At 41.9% G+C, this 25,626-nt stretch overlaps 1 protein-coding gene across 5 annotated transcripts in view; it reads left to right on the top strand.

Moving 5' to 3' along the window:
* ZRANB1 (zinc finger RANBP2-type containing 1) overlaps positions 1-25,626 on the top strand; it is a 104,226-nt gene that overhangs the window by 15,570 nt on the left and 63,030 nt on the right. The window contains exon 1 of one of the 5 annotated variants that reach the window (XM_044445575.1): positions 20,682-20,775. The exons of 2 other annotated variants lie outside the window; for them this stretch is intronic. The gene's annotated coding sequence lies outside the window, so the exon portion shown is untranslated. Of the gene's footprint in view, positions 1-20,681; positions 20,776-20,838; positions 20,861-24,275; positions 24,303-25,626 lie in introns of those variants that run through there. 2 more of the 5 variants (XM_044445573.1, XM_044445577.1) reach the window with 2 other exon arrangements.

Consider the following 25,626-nt stretch of genomic DNA (forward strand, 5'->3'; position numbering starts at 1 on the left):
GGGTATCATCAGCGTACTGATGATACCCAGCTCTACCTCTTGTTTTCCACCAATCCAGGTGAGGCAGTGGCTGTACTGAACCGGTGCCTGGCTGAGGTAATGGTCTGGATGAGGGCCAATAAACTGAAGCTCAATCCAGACAAGACGGAGGTCCTATTGGTTGGCGGATCGGGCTTCGGAGAGGGTGGATTTGACCTGGTCCTGAATGGAGTTGCACTCCCTCTTAGGGACAGGGTTCGCAGCTTAGGAGTGCTCCTCGACCCGGAGCTTTCATTGGAAGCTCAGGTGACAGCGGCGGCCTGGAGCGCTTTCCTCCAGCTTTGGCTGATTAATCAGCTGCGCCCCTACCTGGAGTACGACTGCCTGGCGACGGTGACACACGCGCTGGTGACTTCCCGCCTTGACCTCTGTAACGCGCTTTACGTGGGGCTTCCTTTGAAGACAGTCCAGATACTTCAGTTGGTTCAAAATAGAGCTGCCAGGCTGCTGACGGGGACTGGGCATTATGTTCACATGACTCCAGTCCTCCGTCAGCTTCACTGGCTTCCCATTGAAGTCTGGGCCCAATTCAAGGTGTTGGTGATGACCTATACAGCCCTAAACAGCTTGGGTCCTGGTTACCTGAAGGAGCGCTTACATCCATATATGCCTGGCCGCCCCTTGAAATCTGCGGGAGAGGCCCTTCTCCGGGAACCCTCCATGAAAGAAATTAGGAGGGTAGGTACTCGGAAGAGGGCTTTCTCTGCGGTGGCGCCCAATCTATGGAATGCGCTCCCCGGAGAGGTCCGCCTGGCGCTGTCGTTATTTGTTTTTCGGCGCCAGGCGAAGACCTTTTTATTTAAATGTCATTTTAATTGTTAACAATATTTGCTTATTTATCTGGCCAGGGCGACTTCTTTTATATTGTTATTTATTTTATATTGTTAATTTTGTATTTTATTGTACTTTATTTTATGCTGTGAGCCGCCCCGAGGCTTCGGCAAGGTGCGGCATAGAAATGTTTTAATAAATAAAAAAATAAAAATAAAAATAAAATACTTACCGTTTGTCTTTTTGCTCTTATTCCAAGTTATTGTTCCCTCGTTGCAGTTTATATCTCCTTTTCTCTCTCTTTTTCTTCGTTCCTATTAAAAAAAAACCAAAACCAAAAATATGTTGCTTTTCCCTCTTTCCTATATTCTATTTCTTCTGTTTCTGCAATGGCGCAGCAGGCGGCCTTCCGCAAATGTGCAGAATGTGGGTCCAAAATGTCTCCGACGGACCCACATGACTTGTGCCTCCTTTGCCTTGGCAAGGGGCACAGGACTGATAAATGCTGCCATTGCCTTGCTTTTACCAAGCAAGTGCGAAAAAATAGGGAGAACCAACTACGGAAGCTCCTATGGGATCAAGCGCTGATGCAATCAGATCAGCCTGCAGTAAGGCCTGGGCCAGCGCATGCTCCATCTGCTATGCGTAAGGCCACAGCCTCATCCGCAGCGGTTCAATGCCCAGCCTCGGGCATGTCCGGGCAACGCCCTTTGCCCACACCGCCTATGTCTCAGCCGCACCCATCGGATGATGGAAATTCCCCTTCCGGGACTCAGCAACCTCTTTCTTCCCCGCGTAAACAACGGGAAAAGAGGAAGCATGGGGGATCGGATCAGTCTTCAGCCCATAAGAAGGTGAAGAAAGATAAGGCGGCCAAACCGCCTCATAAGAAGAGGCACCAGGATTTGGGTTCGACAGCACCATCGATCCCGGCGGCAGCTTCGGTACCAACGCCATTGGTACCAATGCTTCAAGTGGCAATGCAGGTTACTCCTCCAGGGTCCCCAGTGCAACCTGCTCCACAACAGGGCTTACCTGTCCAACCGCCCGAGGAGCCGCACCGTGAGTCCATATCCGATGGGGAGATTCGGGACTCCCCTCCGAAGGCTCATTCCCCGACTCCTATGCCTATGGCGAGAGCTAGAGACTGATCTCCATCACCACCACCTCAGTCCCAAATGGACGAGAGGTGGGAAGAAGGATGGTTCCAGCCCTATTACAACTACCAGTTGGGTTGGGAGGACTACCATTCTTTTGGATTCCGTCCTTCCCCACGGAATCGCTCCTCACCTTCTGCACAGGAGGATATGCCATCTACCTCCCAGCGGATTGAACCCGAACGTCCCACTTCACCAGGGACTTCCTTGTAGGAGCCATGCCATCTTGGGCCCGACTCCAACTCGGATGCTGACTCTACCTCTCTGGATGGCCTTATTACGTCTCAAGGCCCATCATCGCCTGAAGAGCCCCACATATCTTTCGGCAAGCTTATGTCTAGACTTGTTCGGTCGCTCGAGATCGAGGCGCAACATCAGCCAGATCTGAGCACCGATAAGTTCTACGACATTGTCAGGGGAGAACAATTGCCAGCAATCGTCTTGCCGCTTATTACAACTCTGTGGCAGGCGATGACGCAACCTTGGGACTTGCCTTCCCAAACTCAGCCTACGGTGAGGAGATACGGGTCCATGTATCAGGTCCGAGAGAGCGGCATTCCTTTTTTATTTCACCACCCTAAGCCGAACTCTGTGGTGGTTGAATCATCCCAGGGCAGGGAAGCTAGAGGCCATACTGCCCCAGAGATTGATACCCTGGCATGCGGAGTCTATGTGGCTGCAGGACTTGGGCTTTGCATGTCTAACTATGAACCCACCCTGGCCAGGTATCAATTCTTTATTATGCAGAGGATGAATAATATTGTCGCTCCCCTACCTGAACAACAACAGGATCTTGCCAGAACCTTCATTAAAGAGGGGATGCAAGTTGCCATTCAACAACTATCCACAGCATGCCACCATGTGGATACAGACTCGAGAGCTCTTGTGGGGGCTGTCTCACTGAGAAGGCATGCCTGGTTGCGAAACTGCAACTTCCCTGATGAAATGAAGCGGCGAGTAGAAGAAATGCCCTTTGACGGCTCCGGGCTTTTTCACTCCCACACCGACCACAAACTAAAGTCCATCCATGAATCCTGGATGACGGCTAGACGTATGGAACTGCCCGGACAGCTCAAACGTAAGTGGTCATGGTCGCATCCGTCCTACCGCTACCAGCCGCCGCAGTGACAGTACCAACAAAGGCCGCAACGCAGAAGGCAACAATCTCATCAGTGTTTCCCGCAAAACCGTTGACGTTTTGATACTGAGAAGCGTCAACGCTGATGGGATGGGCGAACCTCTCCTCCACCTCCATACCCACCCTTCCCCCTCCCCTTTGGGGAACGGCTGCAAGGCCGACTCCCCATTTGGGAGTCCATTACATCTGATCGGTGGGTCCTGTTGATCATTCAGCTTGGATACAGAATAGAATTCGATACCATTCCTCCGTCGAGCCCGATCCGATTTACACCACACTCCCCAGTGCTAGTGAACGAAGTGCAACAACTGCTTTGTAAGGGGGCGATTCGATGGATCTCCAGCTCCGAAGGGCTTCATGGATTCTGTTCTAGGTATTTTATGGTCCCAAAGCGGGACGGTGGTCTTCGTCCGATCTTGGACCTCCGAAATATCAACAAGTTTATCAAACCAAAGAAATTTCGGATGACTGCCCTTCAAAATATCCTTCCACTGCTGAGGAGAGAGGATTGGTTCGCCTCCCTTGACTTAAAGGATGCCTATTTCCATATTGCGATTCATCCAAGTCATAGGCGTCTTCTGCGTTTCACCGTTGGAACTGACATTTACGAGTTTAATGTCCTTCCGTTTGGCTTGGCCACGGCTCCGAGGGTCTTCACGAAATGTATGGCACCAGTCTGTGCTCACCTTCGTCTTCAGGGCATCCAAGTCTACCCTTACCTGGATGACTGGCTTATAGTATCACAGACCCGTGAAAGCCTGCTGTCAGCCGTCGAGGTTACTTGCACACTGTTGAACAATCTTGGACTTTGTATTAACCATGAAAAATCATTCCTTGTCCCTACACAGGTGATAGACTTCATCGGAGCTCGCCTCGATTCCATGGTAGCGAGGGCGTTCCTCCCTCAAGCTCGTCAGGACAGCCTCCGCTTCTGTATCTCTCAGATTCGACAAAGCTGCATAGTGACAGCGCTCTCAATACAAAGACTTTTGGGTCACATGGCCGCCACAGTCGCCATTGTCCCACATGCCAGGTTGAAGTTCCATCGTCTTCAACTCTGGTTCAACAAGAACTTTCGTCCACAAAGAGATTCACCCGGCAAACTACTTCATATGCCCTGCGCTGTTTTACAGACATTGACTTTGTGGATATTCCCGACCAATTTAAACGTGGGGACCCCCTTCATCACCCCTCACCTGATGAGGACTCTATACACTGATGCTTCGCTGGTTGGGTGGGGTGCGGTATGCGCAGGGCTTTGATCCCAGGGCATGTGGAACCGCCAACAATCGTTGAGCCACATAAATTACCTCGAGCTACTAGCGATTTTCAAGGCACTCTGGTCCTTCGAAGTAGCTCTTCGCCAGCAAGTGATACAGATCACATCCGACGGCATAGTGGCGATATTCTATATCAACAAACAGGGTGGAACAAAGTCCACCACTCTAGCCTGCCTATCCATGGACATTTGGGAGTGGTGTATCCCTGGCCGGGACCGACAACGAAGAGGCAGACACCCTGAGCAGACACATGTCGATCACCCATGAATAGGAACTGAATCACCAAGTCTGAATTCAATTGTTCCAACTGTGGGGACATTCGGACATAGACCTCTTTGCTACCCACAGAAACAAGGTGTGCAAAAGATCCTGCTCCAGGGCGGGAATCGGACCGGGATTGATGGGGGATGCCCTTATGATCCCATGGACACATCCTCAGGTTTTATGCATTCCCACCTATTCCTCTACTGACCAAAGTCGCCTTGAAGATAGTGCACGCCGCTGCCACAGGAATACTCATAGCACCTTGGTGGCCCTGTCAAGCATGGTTCTCCACTCTCCTTCGGATCTCGGATGGCAATTTCCTTCATCTTCCGAGCACACAAGTTCTACTAACCCAGCAAAACGGCGCTGTCCGTCACCCAGACTTGTTGTCATTGAGCCTCACTGCGTGGAGGATTCATTGATCTGAGAGACTGTTTTGGGACAGAGATCTACTAGATCACTTGGTACCTCAACTCATGACAGTCTGTCCCCCTCACTGACTCGGTACCAATGGGAATGTTGTTGGGACCAAGCTCCCTCCATCCAGATGTTGTAAGGATTCTCAAGTCTGCACTAAGGCCGTCCACTCGAAAGTCCTATGCAGCGAAGTTGCGCCGTTTTTCATCCTTTGCGGAATCTAGCTCATTTAACCCGGTTACAGCGTCGGTTGAGAATATTCTTCAGTTTCTGCTGCACCTGCATCACTCGGGACTGAAACCTTCCTCAATTAAGGTTTATGCAGCTGCAGTGTCACATTATAGAGGTACAGTACAAGGATTGTTGGTGTTCTCGCAGCCGCATATTTGGAAATTTCTTAAAGGACTGCAGAATCTCCATCCATCTATTTGGCCACTTATGCCGACATGGAGCCTCTCGGTTGTCCTTCAGGTGCTTACGAAACCACCGTTTGAGCCCTTAGCCACTGTCGATATGCGTCTCATTTCGTGGAAAACGGCCTTCCTTGTTGCTGTTACTTCAGCTCGTAGAGCCAGTGAGCTTTGTGCTCTTCGAATTGATCCACCTTACTTAAACTTCCATAAGGAAAAGGTGGTCCTGAGGATGGATCCAACTTTTTTTACCTAAAGTTGTCACACCGTTTCACCTGAACCAAGAAATTGTGCTACCTGCTTTCTTTTTGTTGCCGTCAAACCCGATCGAGAGGTTCTTGCATACCTTGGATGTTCGATGCTTAGCCTTTTTATAGATCGCGCACGGAGTCTCTTCGATGCTCCCAATAGGCTTTTTGTAAAGTATTCTGAGCAGGACCAAGGATCACCTGTTTCATCTCAGAGGCTGTCGAAATGGATTGTTCAAACCATTTAGTTGGCGTACCAACTTTCAAAGATGGACTTACCTGTTGTTCCAAGGGGCCATTCTACTAGAGCGGTGTCGGCTTCCTCCGAGTTTGCTGCGGGTGTCCCGATCCAGGATGTCTGTAAAGCAGCAACTTGGGCTATGCCTTGTACTTTCGTGAAGCACTATCACCTTGACGTGCGTGCCAGAAGAGACTGTTCCTTCGGGAGGGCTGTTCTTTCTGCCGTTCTTCAATAGCGACACCACCCACCACTGTTTCTGGTAAGCTTGCTATTCACCCATATGTGTGATGCACAGAGGCCACGACGAAGAAAAGCAGGTTGCTTACCTGTAACTGATGTTCTTCGAGTGGCCATCTGTGCATTCACACAACCCACCCGCTGGCCCTGCTTGGTGTCGGTGAGTGGTTTTGTCATCGGTACTGTATAATACTGCTTCGGTACCTCATATTTTTATGGCATCGGTACCGGAAGGGGATACGATGGTACCTGATAGGTTGTTATACCATCTTCCTCTGTGAGGTGGCGAACGTTCGGTCTCCAAGGACTGGAGAAAATGGCAGACACTCTGCTCTATATATATGCTACCGAGGGGGAGGGGAGCGGAGTTTTTCCCGCCAAAAAAACCGTTAGCTTTCAATATTTCCGGCCTAGGCACTGCGCAGGCACAGCACCCATATGTGTGAATGCACAGATGACCACTCAAAGAACATCAGTTACAGGTAAGCACCTGCTTTTTGGGCTACTCCTCGACCCGGAGCTTTCTTTGGAAGCTCAGGTGACAGCGGTGGCGAGGAGCGCCTTCCTTCAGCTTCGGCTGATTAATCAGCTGTGCCCCTACCTGGAGTACGACTGCCTGGCGATGGTGACACACACGCTGGTGACTTCCCGCCTAGACTTCTGTAACGCGCTTTACGTGGGGCTTCCCCTGAAGACGGTCCGAACACTTCAATTGGTGCAAAATAGAGCTGCCAGGTTGCTGACGGGGACGGGGCGTTATGCTCACATGACTCCAGTCCTCCGTCAGCTTCACTGGCTTCCCGTTGAAGCCCGGGCCCAATTCAAGGTGTTGATTATGACCTATAAAGCCCTAAACGGCTTGGGTCCTGGCTACCTGAACGAGCGCTTACGTCCGTATATGCCCGACCGCCCCTTGAGATCTGCGGGAGAGTCCCTTCTCCGGGAACCCTCCATGAAAGAAATTAGGAGAGTAAGTACTCGGAGGAGGGCTTTCTCTGCGGTGGCGCCCAACCTATGGAATTCACTCCCCAAAGAGGTCCGCCTGGCACCGTCGTTACTGGTTTTTCGGCGCCAGGTAAAGACCTTTTTATTTAAACATCATTTTAATTGTTAAAATATATGATCTGGCCAGTGCAACTACTTCTTCCTTCTCTTTTCTCCTCCTGTATTCTTTATTTACTTATTTTATACTGTTAATCTTAATTTTATATTATTATGTTTGTATCTCTGTATTTTTTGTATTTTTGTATTTAGTGGTAATTTATTATGTTCTATTGTATTTCAATGTATTTTATTGTGTTGTAAGCCGCCCCGAGGCTTCGGCATGGGGCGGCATAGAAATGTTATAATAATAATAATAATAATACATGCAAGGGTTATAAACTTGTGAAACCTCAGTTGCTAGGAAACAGGAATAATTGGACATCTGATGTCTAGAAAGACTAATGGATGGAAGACTAGCCTTTTGTATTGTGGCACTTTGCTAAACGTTAGTGAACCCAAATGGATTGATGTATTTAGAATTCTTATGCCCTGTTGCTCCTCCAAAAGAAGGATGGTATGGCTTAAAATATTAATAAAGGTACTTATAAAACAAGTATAAAATCTTACTATCACACAGAGGGAGTGATTCTGTTGCCTCTAAACATTACCTGAGGAGCCATAGGATCTTTTAGATTCCAGATTCAAGTTTGGAGACAGTGCTCTGACCTCAGAACTGGCGAATGAATTAGAACTCTGATCCTTCTCACATCCCTCTCACACCTGGCTTGGAAATAACCATGCTGGTTGCTTTCTGAAGTAAGGAGTTCACTATGGGAATGGTGGGAGACTGGCACTTCCACGATATGATGTATTCTAAAGCCTCTGCTTTCCTCCCTCTCAAATGCTCTTAAGTGTGGTGTAGCGGTTAAGAGCATGGGACTGGGACTCAGACGACCTGGGTTCTAGTCCCCGCTCAGCTGTGGAGCCAACTGGGTGACTCTGGGCCAGTCACAGACTCTCAGCCCAACCCACCTCACAGGGTTGTTGTTGTGGGGATAAGATGGAAGAGAATGATGTAAGCTGCCGTGAGCCCCTTGAAGGAAAAAGGCAGGATATAAATTGAAAAATAAATAAATAAAAATAAATAAGTGCAGATCGGGGGGTGAAGATTGCTTTTGTCACTCCTCCTGTTCTTCCTTTGTTGCCTGCAAACGTACAAGTTTAGGGGCTTATGGAGATCTTGTTAGGTCTACAATGTAAAACAATATGATGGGATGCCAGTCAGTTTTGTGACTGACAGGAAAAATATGACATTGGTTGGAGGGCTAGCCAGGTAAGGGGAACATAGCCCAGGCAATTAAGACTGTGCTGTGTACTGGCCCTGCTCCCAGGCTCAGGTTTGATGGTTGTCCTATCATCCTTCCCTTGTGTTTCTGGAAGCTGCTTTAAATGCCATGTTGGTGCACAGTAAGACCTCCCTCATCCATAATTTAATAGTGGATGAGGTGGCCAATTTGGCATGCACAACTGAGACTAGGTTCAGTGAATGGTGGGGGGAGAGAGTCAGTCACTCCCACCTCTGCCTACCTGGGTACTTGCGATAGCATCACGGTAGACTGGAGGCTGGGGAGGGGGGTCTGCTGTGGTCTATAGGAAATCTCTCTCTCTTGGCTCCCTCTCAGTCTGACCAATCTAAAGTGTTTGTCCCACTGGCCCAGCACAAGATGCAGATTGGAGATTCTGTTGGTGTACTGTGCACCCCATGATCCAACAATCTGCCTATCTGAGCTGATAGAGGTTGTTTCAGCTGCATTGTTGAGGAAACCCAGGCTGCTTGTCCTGGGGGATGTCAACATCCATGCTGAGGGTGTACTGTTTCAGAATTGCATGAACTCCATGGCAACCGTGGGGTTGTTACAACATGTTATTGGCCCAATGCATGTAGCAGGGACTATTCTGATTTTTTTCCCTCAGCCAGTCAGGATCATAGTGATCTGTAGGTGGGAGACTTTTGTTCAGTTGTCATGGTCAAATTACTGCCTGCTGAGATTTAGACTAAGAGTGACTTTCCCTCTGCATGGGTGGGGAACCCATTAAGATGACCTTCCCGGATGGGCTGATGGTTCCAAATGGTTTCCAGAGGGTTCTGAGGAATTTCCAGCTGATAAGGCTGGTGGGCCTGTCAAATCCCTAGTTGATCTCTGGAATACAGAGGTGACCCTGGCAATTGACATGATTGCTCTACTACAGGAGCTTGTATGGCCCTGTTGCATACCCAAGAGGTGAGAGTGATGAAACAAATCAGGTGTTGGCTTGAGTGCAGATGGAATTCAGTAAAGTACTGGTGTGTGTTTACAGTCAATCCATGTCTAATTCATACTCTAGTTTGTTACGCTAGTGTCTCTCCCTGCATTCCCTGTCCATAAATAAAGCTAGAGGATGGTTGGAGCTGTACAGTTGTTGACAGTTTTTCCCAAGGGAAAAGTTAAGGAATCTGATATTATCATTTACCTCACCAATATATGTGGACATACTTTTTAGTTATGAGAGGATTACCTTTTTAGTTTTAAAGGTGAACTAAAAAATAATAAAATACAGCTAATAAAAATGATACCAATGAAGACCTTCACATTTTTAGCGGTGTGATTTGTTTAGAAATTATACTATTTTTAACTGTCAGGAGAAACTACTGTTAAAATGAATTGCATTTTGGTTTTTTTTCCCCTTGGTTTCTATTAGCTTATTAAAGGAAGAGTTTCAAGAGCTTGTTTGCTTCTTTACCTGGGGAATGTTTTACTACCATATATTATATATGTTCCCTTTTCACATTCAGAGACACTTAAAATTCTATCTATTCACATGCAGTAGATTGTAAGTGACATATTTGAAATATAGATAGAAGAGTTTTTAATACACTGGTATATGCAGGTTTTGAGAGCTACAGTGTAAATTACCTGGAAAGACTGAAGGTAAGTTTGTTTATGTAAGGCAGGGATTGCATTATTTAAAAACAGACGAGCAGTATAATTGCTTAGGCTGCAGTGGGCTGTTACTTTTAATTTCCCAACTTGAATGTTAATTCTGGCTACTTTAGTATATAAACTCTGAGTATTGGAGGATGGGCAGGATATAGCCCAGGTTGGCAAAAGGTATTTATTTATTAGTTCTAATATTTGTATTATACATTTCAGGATAGGCAGTTTGCAAGTAACATCAAGAATAATTAATACAGTAATTTATTTTAAAAAGTTATCAGGATTCTTTCCCCAGAACAACTGAAGAGATGGTACAGTTGAAGGTGAGATTAATTTACCTGCATCCCTTTCTTTTCAGCAGAAAACCTGCAGAAAATTGTCCTCTCCCCACCTCTTAAGAAATAAAAACCTCACTTGAGACACACAGAAATGTCGTGGGGAAATATGCATGTTTCGGGGCACTGGAGTAGCTCAAACAGGTCAAACATGCAAAGGGAACTGGATGGGCTTGTGAGTGAGAGAGAAGGGGAAAGACTTGATGCTACAATCATGGCCTTAGGATGCTGCTTCAGAAGCAACTTCGCTGCGTACCATTCAAGGGCTGCCCTGCCCTGCTAGCATTAAGGTGCCCATCCTTTTGCAACAGTGGACGGTCTGGGAGCAGCCGCTGCTCTTGCTGGAGGAGAGATCCCCCCGCCCCGGATGCCTGCCCTCTGCCTACCCAAAACTGCTTTTGAAGAGGAAAACAAGGCAGAAAAGTAGAGGTTTTCTGGACTAATGTGCAAGAGCAGGTTGACGGGACTAAGAGCAGAGGGAAGCAGCAGACTTCCCCCGTAGAACCACGCTGGGGATAAGGGTCTCTTGAGCCACCATTGCAGGCCAAGCAATCAAGCCCCTCCTTTCCCTTCTCCCGTGAAGAAAAGCCGTGCACAGATGCGATTTGACCGGGACGGCACCTTTCCACACAGGAGATAAACAGTGGCACACGTTAGCTCAGTGAACATGGAAGAATGCCCGGCCCCTCCGTGGGGCTTTCAACACTCCCTCGTTTCTGCGGTGGGGGGGGCGGTCTTGCCAGGCACATGCACATAAAAGTGGGGCGGTGCTTGTGCCACATCGGCCTTGCCGCAATGCTGCCCCTGAGTGAGGACCATCATCATACTGGGTTATTCATGCCCAGTATATAAGAAATGGTTCTTTAGATGGTTTTATTGTATGAATGTTAATTGTTTTGTAACCCCTGCACATATCTCCAGAAGTATTCCTTGCAGTAGTGGCCACATTTGTAAAATTATGTGATAGATTTTTCAGCTATACTACTTCCTTTAATAGAATATATTTTCCTTGAACTCATTATGAGTTCTTAGGCACTTATAAAAAAAACTCAGTGACTTAGAACAAAATTAAATCATACATTTGAGGATTACTGGGGACTTGAAGGGGTTATTGAATGGATATTGTTAAAATATTGTCTGTATTTAATCTTAAGAAGTTCTAAGGGCAGCTCCATTGGGTTTCTTTTATCTGGTGGAGAGGGTAATTGAGACTTAGTATCTTCATAACATTTGCTTTCCTTACAGATTTTCCAACAGAGCACAATAGATTAAGGCATTCCTATAGCATGTAGCAAATCCCCATAGTGACTTGAGCAATTGACACTATGTAAAAGTTTCCCTTTCTACTATTGCAGTTTCCATTGATTTTGGATCCTAACTCCTGTAAATTAATTGGACTTTCGGCAGTCATTAAAAGAACTATAAGTTTCTTCTATCACATTCTCACTCTGGTTACGCAGAACTACTTAAGCAATCCCTAAGAAACTCTTGAGAAAAAATAGGAAATTAGGGTGTTTTCAAATGATGTAGGTAGTTTTGCTCCAGGTAAACACCTCAGTTTCTCACTTATTCCAGTGAGAGAGTTAGGAACTTGTTTAAAACATTTCTTATTGAAACCAATAGGATTTTGAAGTGCTGCACTTGGGCTAAAATTTGTTCATATTGTTGAAGGGTACTATAAAGTAGTGAGCTTTACTGAGCCACTCTTGATGATCCCCGAATGTCCTTATCTGAAGGTCACTGTTCTGCAGCTCTGCATTTGGGGACTGCTCACTCTTTCTTTCCTACACCTCTTTGTGGATGTTGCAGCAAAGAGGTCAAGGTGTCTTTCCATCTCCCTGTTCTCTGGAACCAGAGAAAGAGCATGACACACTCTGCTTCTTACTAGCATAGAGTATCCACTGCTGCAGCACCCTGATAAGTAGATGGATTAGTAGAAAGGAAGAGTTTTAATCTCAAATTAAAATTAGAGCTATAGTAGAATTCAAGTCATAATGCCCACCAAAGGATTATGAAGCTAAAGGGATGACTCAAGTCATAATGCCCACCAAGGGATATTAAAGACTACTATTACAGGAGAATTCTCTGAAAGGGGAATTTGATATGTTACGTGCATGAATGCATGCATTTGTTTTCTGTATGAGAAAAAGTATACATTTTCTCTTGGTTTACTAAACAACCCTAGTAGCCTCATTGTTTGTCTGTGTAATCTACTGCTGAAGCAGCTGCTACATCCTGTGCCGTCATCTTTCTGCATTCCTCTGCTGTAGCATTCCCCTGATTTCAATTTTTTCCCCAAAATATAAACTTCTATTCTAATTTTAGCTGTATCTTTTTGATTTCTATTTTGTAATGATACCTTTTTGGAAAGTGCTGTTAGGAATTCATCAGAGTTGGAAGACTTTAAGAGTCAGGTTTACAATTACAGATGCCAAACCACTAGAATTCTCAGGATTCTTGCTAAAATTATTAAAATATTTAGGATTAAAAGAAGTATGCATAGTAAATAAATTACATATTATAGCTAGTGGGTTTTGAATTGCAGATGGAATTGATTTTTTTCTTTGACAATTAACAGTTTTTTTCCTTCAATTTGCATACATACTTAAGGTGCTTTGGTATGCTGCAAACTGGAAATACTTATCTATAAGAAACTCTTGTGCGGCTGGGGTATTATTTAAATTAGTCATCTTTGTGGACAGGGCCAGATTAAGATCTATGGGAGAAGCCCTACTCTGGGAACCCTCTTTAAGAGAGGTAAAAAGGTCAACTCAGAGTAGGGCCTTCTCTGCTGTGGCGCCCAGACTCTGGAATGTACTCCCCAGAGAGGTGCGCCTGGTGCCAAGTTTATACTCTTTTTGGAGCCAGGCCAAAACCTTTTTATTTAAACAGTATCTTAAACTCTAATAGTTTTTAAGTTTAGTCGCTCTGTTTGTTTTGTGATTTATTGGTTTGTTCTGTTTTATTATTTATTATAATTGTTGTTTTAATTGTCTTTTTAAATATTGTAAGCTGTCCTGAGATCTTGTATAATAGGGCGGCATACAAAAACTTTAAATCAATCAATCAATCTTTTCCCCTGAAGTATTCAGAGGAAACATACTTATCCAATAATTCCTCCACCCCATTCCCGTTCAAGTCATTTAAAACATTACTCCAGCTACACAGAATCTATGGATGAGCAACTTTCTTGCAACTTGAGTGATATCTAAAGGACAGGTTATGTTGATGACTTAAACATCTAAAACTCTAAAAGAGAAATGTTTTCCTCTATTTTTAGTCTTTCTTAAACTTTATTTTCTTTTAAACCACTTCCAAAATCCTGCACGTCATTAGTTGCTCGGGATCACACTACTACAGAACAATAAGAAAAAAATCTCTTCAGACAACATTATGCATATGTATTGTTTAACATGCTGTCAGTTGGGACAGCAAAGAACAATCTTAGTTAGGATCTATGAAGGATGTCATTAGAAACCTTGTTATAATTCATTGTCATCACTGTCTGCTTATTGGTATGCTGCTTTCCCGCAGAATTGTGCCCAAAGTGGTTCACATCGTAACAAGTAAACAACAGTAACCATAACACATGATAAATGAACAACAGTAAAAGTGACAGCAGACTTTAAAGATATAATAGGAGCACTTAGAAATATCTCCAGTGTCAGTAGATAAATACGTAATAAAATTATCAGCATGTCTAATATAAAATAGAACAGTACAAATAAATTAACTTAATCCAAAAAATTAATCCAGTGGTTTAACTCTGAGCAGGAGAAAGAATAAGGTGCAATACAGAATGGTGTAAATGTTCCTTAAAGGATAAACATATGTCCATTTCATGAGGACATCATGGTTTATTTGCTTGTTTTTTGCCGATTAGCCTACCAATGCTGGTTAGCAGCCACACTTGTGGTAACCTTCTTTCCAGCTCTCATATGTGTCTCCCCTCTCATTTCGTTTCCCATCTCACATGTGGGCAGGTAAAAATTGCTATTTTTTCAGGCTCCACATATACTCAAAATTTTTGACGTTACTCATTCTCTCTCTGCCATATATTCCTGGCAGCATTTAACTTCAGGCAACATGCTTTATCATGCTCCAGGGTGATGGAGCAAGATAGACAGAGATGCTCAACTCTTTGATGTTCATCTGTTATGAAGGACTTCTTGTTAGTAATTCAGAGTTGGCATTTGTAAATTCTGCATATTCTAAACTAGGCATTTCATTTTTGGACCTGTTACTAAGATAATTTTCTCAGAAAACTGGCTTTCTGCTGCTTTCGTAAGTTTTGCAGCATCACTGAAAAAGAATAAAGCTATTTTGTATTTTTTTCTAACTATATCAGAACAATAATTTTTTTTTTAGTTCTTAATATAAGCTTCATTCATTTAACAATGGCATACTACCACAGGGGACTGAGTCCATTTGAGAGCAGATTTGCTGACCCCAGGGTCTGATGCAAGCTGGAAACCATTTCCCAGTCAACACTATATCTACTTTGTTCAGAAAGAATGCAGAGTGGTCCATAGATAAAATTATATCCTGCTCAGATTACATCACATGTTCCCTTCTTTGTTTCATAACTGCTGGTGAGGTTGTAACACTGTGAGTTCCTGGATACACATGTAGTGAGAGTGTTCTAGGATATATGTCTTCTGCGCTTGCGCGCGCGCGCGCGCTCTCTCTCTCTCTCGTAATATCTGACATAATTTCTCAAATGATTAATCCTAATCCATTACTTGTCCTTTTATCCATCTGTGACAATACTGGCAGAAAAATAGTTTGCATGGACTTGTTAAACTTCTTTTTAGCGGTGGTCGATCTTGAAAGCACTCAACATTAGAAGTTGACTGAATGCTTTATTTTAAAAGGTTAAATAATAAAGATCTATCAAATAACTTTGTTAGAATGCTTGATGCAACATAGCAGATTCCTTTGAGGATGTTGGAAGAGGGAGTTTTTTGTTGAAACCTGTTATCACTTCTTTGTGTTTGTGAATAGAAGCGTCACTATATATGCATTCCCCTGGAAACCCAAAAGCTATTTTGGAGAGACTTAGTTCCCTGAATTTGTTGATTCTACAGTTGCTATATTTTAATGTTTGTTATTATAGAAAAGCAAAATAAGGTTTAAATTTAAAAAGAAACCCAGTGCTACAACATTACATTGACCTGAGCATATATATAGCTTGAGTAATATTTATAATATTGCTTTTTTGTATTGATGAGAAATTATAATTTTAGGCAACCAAAACTTAACTATTAATAGCTGTAGACCTCGTTCACAACTAATAACAAATTAACCCATGGTTTGCTGTGCATGAGTAGTAGAGAGCAAAGTAGTGCTGCCTTCCATGCATTTCTCTCTTCCGTTTGTAGTCAACCTACATTTGGCTAGTTTGTAGGTTGTTGAGTGTGACATGTGAACCCAGTGTGCAGGGTTCTTTAGAGTCGAAAGAGCTTAGCAATTAACTCAGCATTAAAGCACGTTACTTAACCTGCAAATTAGGTCTTAGTGTATATGATGGGCTCACATAGTTGCAGGGTATCAGTGGATTCTCTGACTATTACTTCTCTCGATCTGATTCACTCATGGGGAATTGAAATCTGTGAGTTGGTAAAAGAGCATTTTTGAATCACATGTAATGGTGAGTTTTGCTCAGTGCAACTTATGAGGTTTTTGTGCTTTCTCGGAAGTCCTGTACTCTGCTTGGGACTGCTGTGTGCTGCTCAATGTGGGGGCAATGTATGAACACATTTCCGACTAGTATTTTTACCAGAGGGAGCTGCTTGTATCTTCTGGAGACTGAATAATTGCTGCAGTAAACACCTAATCTAAGCATTAGGTTATTCTCTGGCTAGATGTAGTGGGCTTTCTTTTACAATTTTGTTGCAATTCATATGCAATTTTCATTGTGCCTTTGTAATGGAGCAGGTCTTACTTTAAAAGTTTCAACATTGGCTGCCCTAATCATTATTCAGGACCTGCAGTTGCTTGATTTCACACTTGAAAACAAGTGGATTTTACAAGTCAAAATTTCTGAAATGCTGTACTGGAAAAGTCATCATTGTTTAAACTGCTTTTAATAGCGCTACTCATGTACTTGGAGTAAAGCTGCAAGCAAACATAAAGCTTAATCTCTACACTGAAATGGCAGTATTTTGGCTCTGCTCTAGGCAAGAAGAAATGCTACTGGGTGAATCAAAATTATTTGATCTAGTTAAGTGTTACCAAAAATGTTTAGCTATCAATATCTGTATTGCTGGTGTTCTGTACCATTCTTGTGGCCTGCTTGAATAGACTGAGCTTCCTGCAGTTTAAGAAATAGAAGAAAGGAGGAGGATGGCATCACAGCAAGTATAAATGCATAGGCCCTGATCATTTGAGAACACATATTTTAAATAACTGCTTTTCAGTCAAAAAATGGGGACTTAATCTTTTCTTGATCTGCACTCTGTGAAAACAAAGTGACATCTCAGCTGATACAGTATGGGTATATTTGCATATTTGTACGCAAATTCAGAGCATTAAATGAGTGCTGACCTTTACAATTCTCATAATGAGTTTGAGACACTAATTTTGCTCAAATGTATCACATCACAAAGTACTGTGCATGGATATGTCAGGTGAAAGCTGCAATATAACTTACAGAATATTGGCTTAAATTCATGCTATTGAATTTCACAGCTGTATAGATATACCCAATTTTCTTCCAAAACTCATGTGTACATTTTTTATTTTCCACTAAAGATATTGAAAACTGGCATGTTGATACCAAAACTACTATATTATTTTGTATGTGGCAACAGGTTTGTTTATATAGATCTCTTTGCCAGATGAAGGATTGGTACAAAGCAAGAGGAAAATTTGTGGCATTTGTAATGTAGAAAGGCTTCAGAAGTCTGTTACTATAATAAAAAAGCATGCAGTTCATAAATTTAATATACGTTATAGATTGTCTTAAGGAGTATTTTTTTAAAAGCAAATCCTATGAATTATTTATTTGTGTTAATCTTACACTAAATGGATTTATGTCTTAGGTTTATTTCTTGCACAAACTCCATCTTTAACTTATTGAAATTTGATCTTGTAACTTCAATAGAGCATGCACAGGAGAAAAACTTGGTTGATTAGAAGGTAGTTTACAAGTACTAACTTTTCAAAAGTATTCTTGCCTTTCTTCTGCTCTAGCTGGATGTTCTGTTATGGATAGATATCCTTGTTTTGTTGTTTCATATTTAAGAATGTCTTCAAGAGTTACTTAGGATACTGTACTGAAAGGAGTAATAAAATATATGATTGAATGTGGTTCTAATTCTCTTCAGGCCAGAGCAGATAGAGATTGTGCAAACTATCAAAATAAGCTACCATGGCTAGTTTAAATTGGAGCATGCATTTTCCACAAGCACCACCAGGACATGGCTTGCCATGCTGCCTGAATCTGGGTGGCATGGCCTTTTGGAGCAGAAAAAATCCCCTAATGACCCATATTATATTGCAGGGTTATTGGAAGATGGTTTTCCTCAAAACAGCCTTTGAGTTATTGCAGGGATATTTTCCTGTCTAACAAGTGATTATGGAAGTTGCTTCCCCGCTACATGTATCACAGTTTAAATAAACCACCCTGGCTTATTTTGATTAAGCAAACCAGGTAATTGCATTGGTTCACAGGACACACTAAGTCACAGTGTGCCTGGCAGATGATAGGGCTCACTTTCTCACTCCTTCTCCCTTTTTCTTCCAGCCAGTATCCCGGTGTCCTTATGGCATGCCGTCTTGTCTCCTCCTCCCTGGAAAGGCAGAACTATATACAAGTTACTTTGCCCACAATAACCAAGGACCAATTGCTTAGCACTTGTAAAAGCAAAAATAGGTGCAAGGAGAATGATATCACCCACTTAGAAATGTAATCTTTTCATTATCAAATGTGTTGCTGAAGTTTGTCACTGTCCTCTACTTTTCAGAACTTCCCCGAGTTTCAGGTGGACCTCTCTAGAAAGCCCATTCCAAAGGTGGGTGGCAGCCACCAGGAAAGCTTTTCTTTTAATCACCATCCTGTTTTCTTCCTTCAGGGATGGGTCTTTCAGAAGGTCCTCTTTCCTAGATCTCACTGGGTGGGAAAAATAGTCCTTCAAGTAACCAGGTGTCAAGCTGTTTAGGTCTTTATATGTTAAAACAAGCACTTTAAATTGGGCCCATGCTTCAACTGTCAACCAGTGTAATTTATATAAAATGATATATAAAAAAGCCATGTGAGGTTTGTTGCTGAAAAGTAAGCCACCTTTAGGAAGTAGTCTGAGTTCAGATGTTATTGGCAATCCACTATAGCTAGTTCTCCATGATGGGTTGTTGCATCATAAGAATCAAGTTGTCGGCTTTCTGTAAAGCATCGTTTTGCAATTTGGGGCCTTGTCTCTGGAATACTGTCTCCATTCACTTCTCTCCTTCTCTTTGGTTTATGATTTTTTTTCCTTTCCTTCCTCCTTTAGTCTTAGCCTTATTAGACATTTCACCTGTACTGAAACCTTCTATAGTTAATGTAATGCCAAGCAGAATTCCCATCTTAAGCACATTTTGAATTGACCTTAAGTCCTAAGTAAGATGGGAACCCTAGTTGGCATTAAATGAAGTTAATGTCTGTGGAAATTTAATGTTGAACCTGGGTTGAAATTGATAAAAGTGTGTTGGGAATGGCGCACATGTATGTTTTGGAAGTTGGTTCCTGATTTTCAGATTATGTATTTGTTTAAAACCAAAGATTTCTACACAAACAAATTATACTTCATACTTTTCAGGTAACACCATGAAATCTGAGCTAGATTTCTCAAACTTTGCTGATGATAAATGTTCTTGTACTTTCTTCCCCATTCTGCTATTAAATGAATACTGTGTTAAAAACCATTTGCCACTGCAAATGCATAATTATTTAAATATAGTTTATTAAGACTTGTGTCAGTGTTGGTATGAACATATGTACTACATGAATTGCTGTAAGTAATCTAAAAGTAAACAGATTAGATTTACCTAGTTTGCCCAGTCAAGTGACCATGTGTTATTACAAGGTTGTCTCAATCCTGCCACAAGCTATCCTGCCTGGGCTCAGATAACACAATATGCTACAGCCAGGTGATAATTATTGAAATTGTGCCTGGCATGCTCTTTGATTGTTTTGATTGTGCAAACTGATCCTTTAAGTAGTATAGTTGTTTGCAGTGATACAATAATATATGTAGGTATTTAAATTTTTTATTCAGCATATTAAACACAATCAAATATAAAAGAAGAAAGGCTACAGATAATATACTTATAGTATACTTATAAAATATCAGGGTGATTACAATTAACATTTGGGCAGGCCACATTCCTGTTAGAAAATAACTGTGTTTGCAGAACACTCTGGGTGGTCATTTTTAATGGCTTTCTCCTAAATGCATAGTTGCAAAAAAGTTACTTGAGTTTTTGACCCTGGACTATCCATGTGCTGCTGCTTCTACTTAGAAGTACCCTCATCTAATTGTATTAATGAATCTGTTTAGTATTAAACAGTTACACATACAGAGATTATCAGTTGAAATGAGTCAGAAATGAGCAAGGCACAGAATTGTGGACCTTGTTCTGCCTATGCAGAAATTCTTTATGTTGCAAATGAGACAATCATGCAGTTGCTTCTGATGTGTCTGACCTGGACTGAGATAGATGTGGAGTGATTAAAACTGTTGTCCTTTGTTCCAGTTTTTCAATGTTGCTGATTTTGAAAGTTAAGCTCTCATTTTCTTAACCTTGAATACTAGCGATTAAAGTATTTGAGGCAGTGACAAATTTAAACATAAGTGTTTCATCCTGTTGCATCTTGGTTTCCACTTTCTCACTGTATGAAACTGTGCGTAAAGACTAAGCCTGCCAGTTAGAAAACCTGAGCACATCACATGTGTGTGCTTTGGTGAAAAATGGATTTTTTTAATGTGACTGGGAGAGAAGTGCTTCTCAGAATACTGGACTATATTTACAGTAGAAGTTATACACATTCCTGAACCATTTGTGGATTCTCTATAGAGCAAACATCTTTCAAGTATGGAAAACTGTGCCTGGATCCTTTTATTATAAATCATACACAATGAATCCATATGGATATGTTTTGCTGAAGGAAAGATGTTCAGTCCTATTTTCATATTGCATCTACAGCTTGAGGGTATCCATGGTACGTAATGACATAACAGAGGTGAATCCAGACTTCGTCAGACCAGAGACTGAGACATTATTACAGAAGGAAGTCAAAGTAAGTCAAAAGACAATTCCTGTGGCAACAAGAAAAAAAAGCTTATATGGATGACAGAAGAAACATTGATAGTTTTAAAGGACAGGTGAGAAACAAAAGCAAAATGTGTCAGAAATACGGTCAGAATCCTGAATGCAACTTTTCAGTGACTTTCACATAGAGACAAAATGAACTATTACAGTGAACCATGCAAAGAAATAGAAGAGAGCAACAAAAGGGGAAAAAACAAGAGCCCTCTTCCAGAAGATCCAAGAAATCAAAGGGAAATTAAAACCTAAATTAGGAATGCTGAAAGACAAACAGAGGAACATATTATCCAACCAGGGGAAAATAAAGATAAGGTGGAAAGAATACACAGAAAAGCTATACAGGAAAGATGTAAGAATGACAGATTATATATATATATATATATATATATATATATATATTTAAAACTTTGATATGCTGTCTTCCATGCAAGGCATCTCAGGACGGCTCACAATCAATACATTAAAAACAATAAAATCTAATACATTAAAACAATCCAAGCAGTAAATGACATATAACCAATATAAATTTGAAGTGGAATCCTATGAAAAAGGAGCGTGCAATATTACATAGCAAAATGAAAGCTTCTCTAAAAGCACTCAGAAGGAATAAACAACCTAGAGTAGATGGGATACCAATAGAACTATTCCAATCTGAAAAAAATGAAACATTCCAGATGCTAACAAAATATGTCAAAAATATAGAAAACAAAATGTTTTCTACTGACTGGAAACATTCAATATACATTCCAGTCCCAAAGAAGGTAATGCAAAAAGATGCAGTAACCATAGGTGTTGTGAGCTGAGGTTTCCTTTTTGACCATTCAAAAGCCGCGGATCATTTTCCTTGCAAAGTGTTCTTTATTGACCCAAAAAAGCACTAATCACCCAGAATGAATCTCTGAGCATGAGCAGAGCAGTTTGTTGAACCCAATCTAGTATACACTTCCAGAAACTCTCCTTATGAGTATGTCTGGGTCCCATTTTTCAGGCGGGGCCTTCTGAAAGTGATCATACCTCCTCTCTGCAGTATATCTTAAAAATTCCCAGGAACTGCCTCCTCATCTGAGGAGTCTGGCCTTGGGATAAGCACCTTCGTTTCTTTCCTATCAGTGTCTCAGCACTAACTCACCCCATTTTAATTCAAATTCTGATTCTGATGAATCCCAGCCAGTAGTCCTTGAGAACAAGGTCCTTACTCCCAACAACAGGACCATTGCAATAACCTCCCATGTAAGCAAAGTGATGCTCAAAGTGTTGCAACAAAGACTGTTAGCCAATACGGGGCAAGGAATGCTGGATGTCCAAGCTGGATTCCTAAAAGGAAGAAGCACTAGTAATCATATTGCATATATATGTTGGCTACTGGAGTGCACCAAATAATTTCAGAAAAAGATCAGTATATGTTTTATAGACTATAGCAGCCTTCTCTAACCTTGTGCTTTGGATATGCCTCAGCACTTTATTGTCATGATGTGTAACCTGTATTACAGACAAGAAGGTACAGTTAGGACAAAATGTGGAGAACAGAATGGTTTCCCATAGGCAATAGTAACAGAGAAAGATGCATTTTATCTCCTTTTCTGTTCAGTCATGTAAGGAAAGTTGGGTTAGAATCAAAGAAAGGGGTGAGTCCAAGATAGCATTGTTAGGAGTCCCAGCTCCAAACTCGAAAATATGCTCCACAGCCAGTGCAGAAAGGGCTATTCCAACTGCAACTCTGAGGTTGCAAAAGTGATTTTGGAGATGGGGACCTGGCTTGTGGGGGCAGGGAGAAGAGGAGGCAGGAACAATAAGCATATGTAGTACCTCGGTGGCAACTCAGCCTCTTTTCATGCTCTGAACTTGAACACTTAGGAATTGGCTAAGTGCTTTGCACAGCGGAAGGAATGTGTAGGGACGTTTGCTTCTGTACTTCTGTCCCCATGCATAGGATGCCTGTTAATCTTCTGAGTTGGAGAGCCATAGTCAGGCTCATTAGATTATACTGTGATTTCCAGTAGATACAATCTAACATTTGCCTTAGAATAGGTCATGATTTGAATTCTTTACTGAATTGGAAAGTAAGTAGTGTGCCAGTACTACTTCTCTGAGTGCTAGAGTAACATAACAAAAATTCATATTGTTTATAGGAAAAGCTGTTTACATAGTGCTGTTGGTCATCCTTGGCAGTTTCCATGGAAGAGGCAGATGCCTGACACAGGATGGAGATGAAGTAGAATCTGGAGTATAGAAAAAGTAAATGCTCAGATTTGTTTGAATCATTTGACCATCTGAAAACTTACAGTATGACAGCCCATCCTGCAGATAAGCTTCATAATGTGGGTTGTTTATAGACAGCCCACATTGCAGCTGATAGTTGATGTGACTAATCATGGATTATTCTCCCTTGCTTCCCCATTGGTCTTCGGGCATTCCTTGTGGCACAAACAATCTTGTCTCCCCTTTCTCCAAGTTGCCATCTCTCCCCATCCCAAATGCCAAAGAGCACAATAGAGTCATTCCTTGATTTAAAAAGTATTGAGCCCAACATACGTATACCTGGTCTCTGGGTGAAGAAACTGATCTATTCCTGAGATAGTTTTGAGTTTGTATGTAAGTTGGATTGCATATATAAAAAGCATATAAAATACTTAAGAAGTAGTTCCATATACACTAAAATATCTTAAACACAATACAGCATTTTAATAATGATAATACAACAATAATAAAGCAATAAGTACTGTAGAGAGAGACATAATCTGTATGTATGTGTTTTTGTATACAGTACTGTTCTTAAAATAGTTTAGATAGAATTATAGAAAAAGTAGTAAAAGAATTATTAAAAGTTAACACTTCTTGAGCTTATGTTCTGCTTAACATTAGATAATGATGGAGATGGGATTCCTTTATCCTTTAGAACAGGGGTCCTGAAATGTTTTGAACAGGGAACCAGTTGGAAGGTGCCAGTGGTGGGTGCGGGCTGGCAAGGTGGTGCCAGCAGGGGGCACAGGCCAGTGAGGGGGCGGGGAGCAGGGAGCACGCAGGGCGAGGCAGCGGCTTGCTCGTTCAGAGATGGTTTTCTCTGAGCGAGTCCAAAACGATCTCCCTGTGAGCAAGCCGCCACTGGGCGTGAACAGGGTGAGGCGCCAGCTTGCTCGCGAGGAGATAGTTTTCTCCAGCAAGTCCAAAACGATCCGCATGCCTGTGGGGCGAGTTCAAAACCTATGTGGTGGGCCAGTTAAATTGGCATGGCAGGCCGTAGTTTGAGGACCCATGCTTTAGAATGTCACTAGCTACATGTTATCTGAAACACACTGGCTTGGATACACTAGTTTTTCACAAGCATGAAAAACTATCATAGTTCTGCAACCACTGCAGAACTAGTTCTGACTTTTACTACTTGTTGCTTTTCCCTTCGTCTTTCCCTTTCCCTCCCTTTCTCTCCTTGCTACCTGGCGCATACCACCCATGGGTGCTCTCCTGCCACTTAAGGATGAGATAGGACTTCTGGGCTTTTTCGTAAGTAGGGGTTCTTCTTAACTCAGATGTTCATAACTGAGGGCTGGATGTACTATTTAAAAAACTTTGTTGTCATTCTTTCAGATTTACAAAATTTGCTTTTTTGCATTTCTATTATATACAGCCTTGCCTGATCTATCCTTATTTGGGGAATTTGCACACTTTCTTGTCAGGGAAATTATATGTAAATATGTAGCTAGGAAGTAAATGAAAGGGAAATGTGTAACAAATTATATGGAATCTCTCCGCCATGACCAACCTATTATGGATCAATCAACAGCTAGAAAAAGTCATGAGTTATCGGGGTGGCTGGTTGCCACCAAATAAGCTACTCTGTGGGAAGTGACTCAGATTTGGATCACATGACAACCCACTGTGGGTTGTAACTCATGAATTGCTCTGTCATGTGAGCAATGTCTGTGATTCCTAAGTTTGTATGATTCCTTTTGGAATTGCAGGTGTTTTGATTTTTCTGTGGTTTAACTGCTTTGGACACAATTATGTAGTGTACCAGTAGCTTTCTGTAACATTACCTGCTAGATGAATTTGTAAGTCCACAATCCTTGATCTAGAGTTGTGTTTTGTAGTCAGGGTACTCTAGTACAATAAATCTGAACTATTTCAATGTGTACTAATGATCTCTCATTAGGAAGTATTTTGGAAAAGCTTTTAGGGTGCTCACTTCCAATATAACAGTTTTGTAAAGGTGTAATCTAGTCTCTTCTCACAATTTCAGAATCTATGGTATTCCTAATTACATGTGCTATGGGTAGATGAATGCCCCTTTGTTAAGCAATGTGATCCAATAGACATGTTTTAAATAAACAAACAAACAATAGCAGAAAATATCTTCTAATATTCCTTCCATTTTAGTTTTGAAAGACACTTGATCTATTCCTAAGTAAGGGAACTGTCCTATTAAGAGAAGCTATTTCTATTTATGTATTTCTAATCACTAATTTAATACTGCATGAGAGAAAAATGATTGATTAGTAGGTTCTATCATGTATTCAACTGACGATGGATAAAACCATAAAAAACTAGTTAAGTGTAATAAAGACTCATTGCAGATGTAATGTTAACCCATGGTTTAGCATTTGAAAAATGAGTTATGGTGAGCCTCTAGCTCATGTGTGTACTGTGGTTTATTCAAAATAGTTTATTTCAAACAAACTGGAAACTATATTTTCACTCCATGTTTATATAACTAAACTGATTTTTAAAATTTGGATTCAGCAGGGAACTGGTGGGACGCTATGTTGATTGAACTCAGTAAATTGAAACTGGGAGTTTTCAAACCTACAAGTGCTTTGGTTGTTGTTAC

Source organism: Varanus komodoensis, unplaced genomic scaffold (genome assembly GCF_004798865.1).
Source record: "Varanus komodoensis strain SLA01 unplaced genomic scaffold, ASM479886v1 scaffold49, whole genome shotgun sequence".
Classification (NCBI taxonomy): Eukaryota; Metazoa; Chordata; class Lepidosauria; order Squamata; family Varanidae; genus Varanus; species Varanus komodoensis.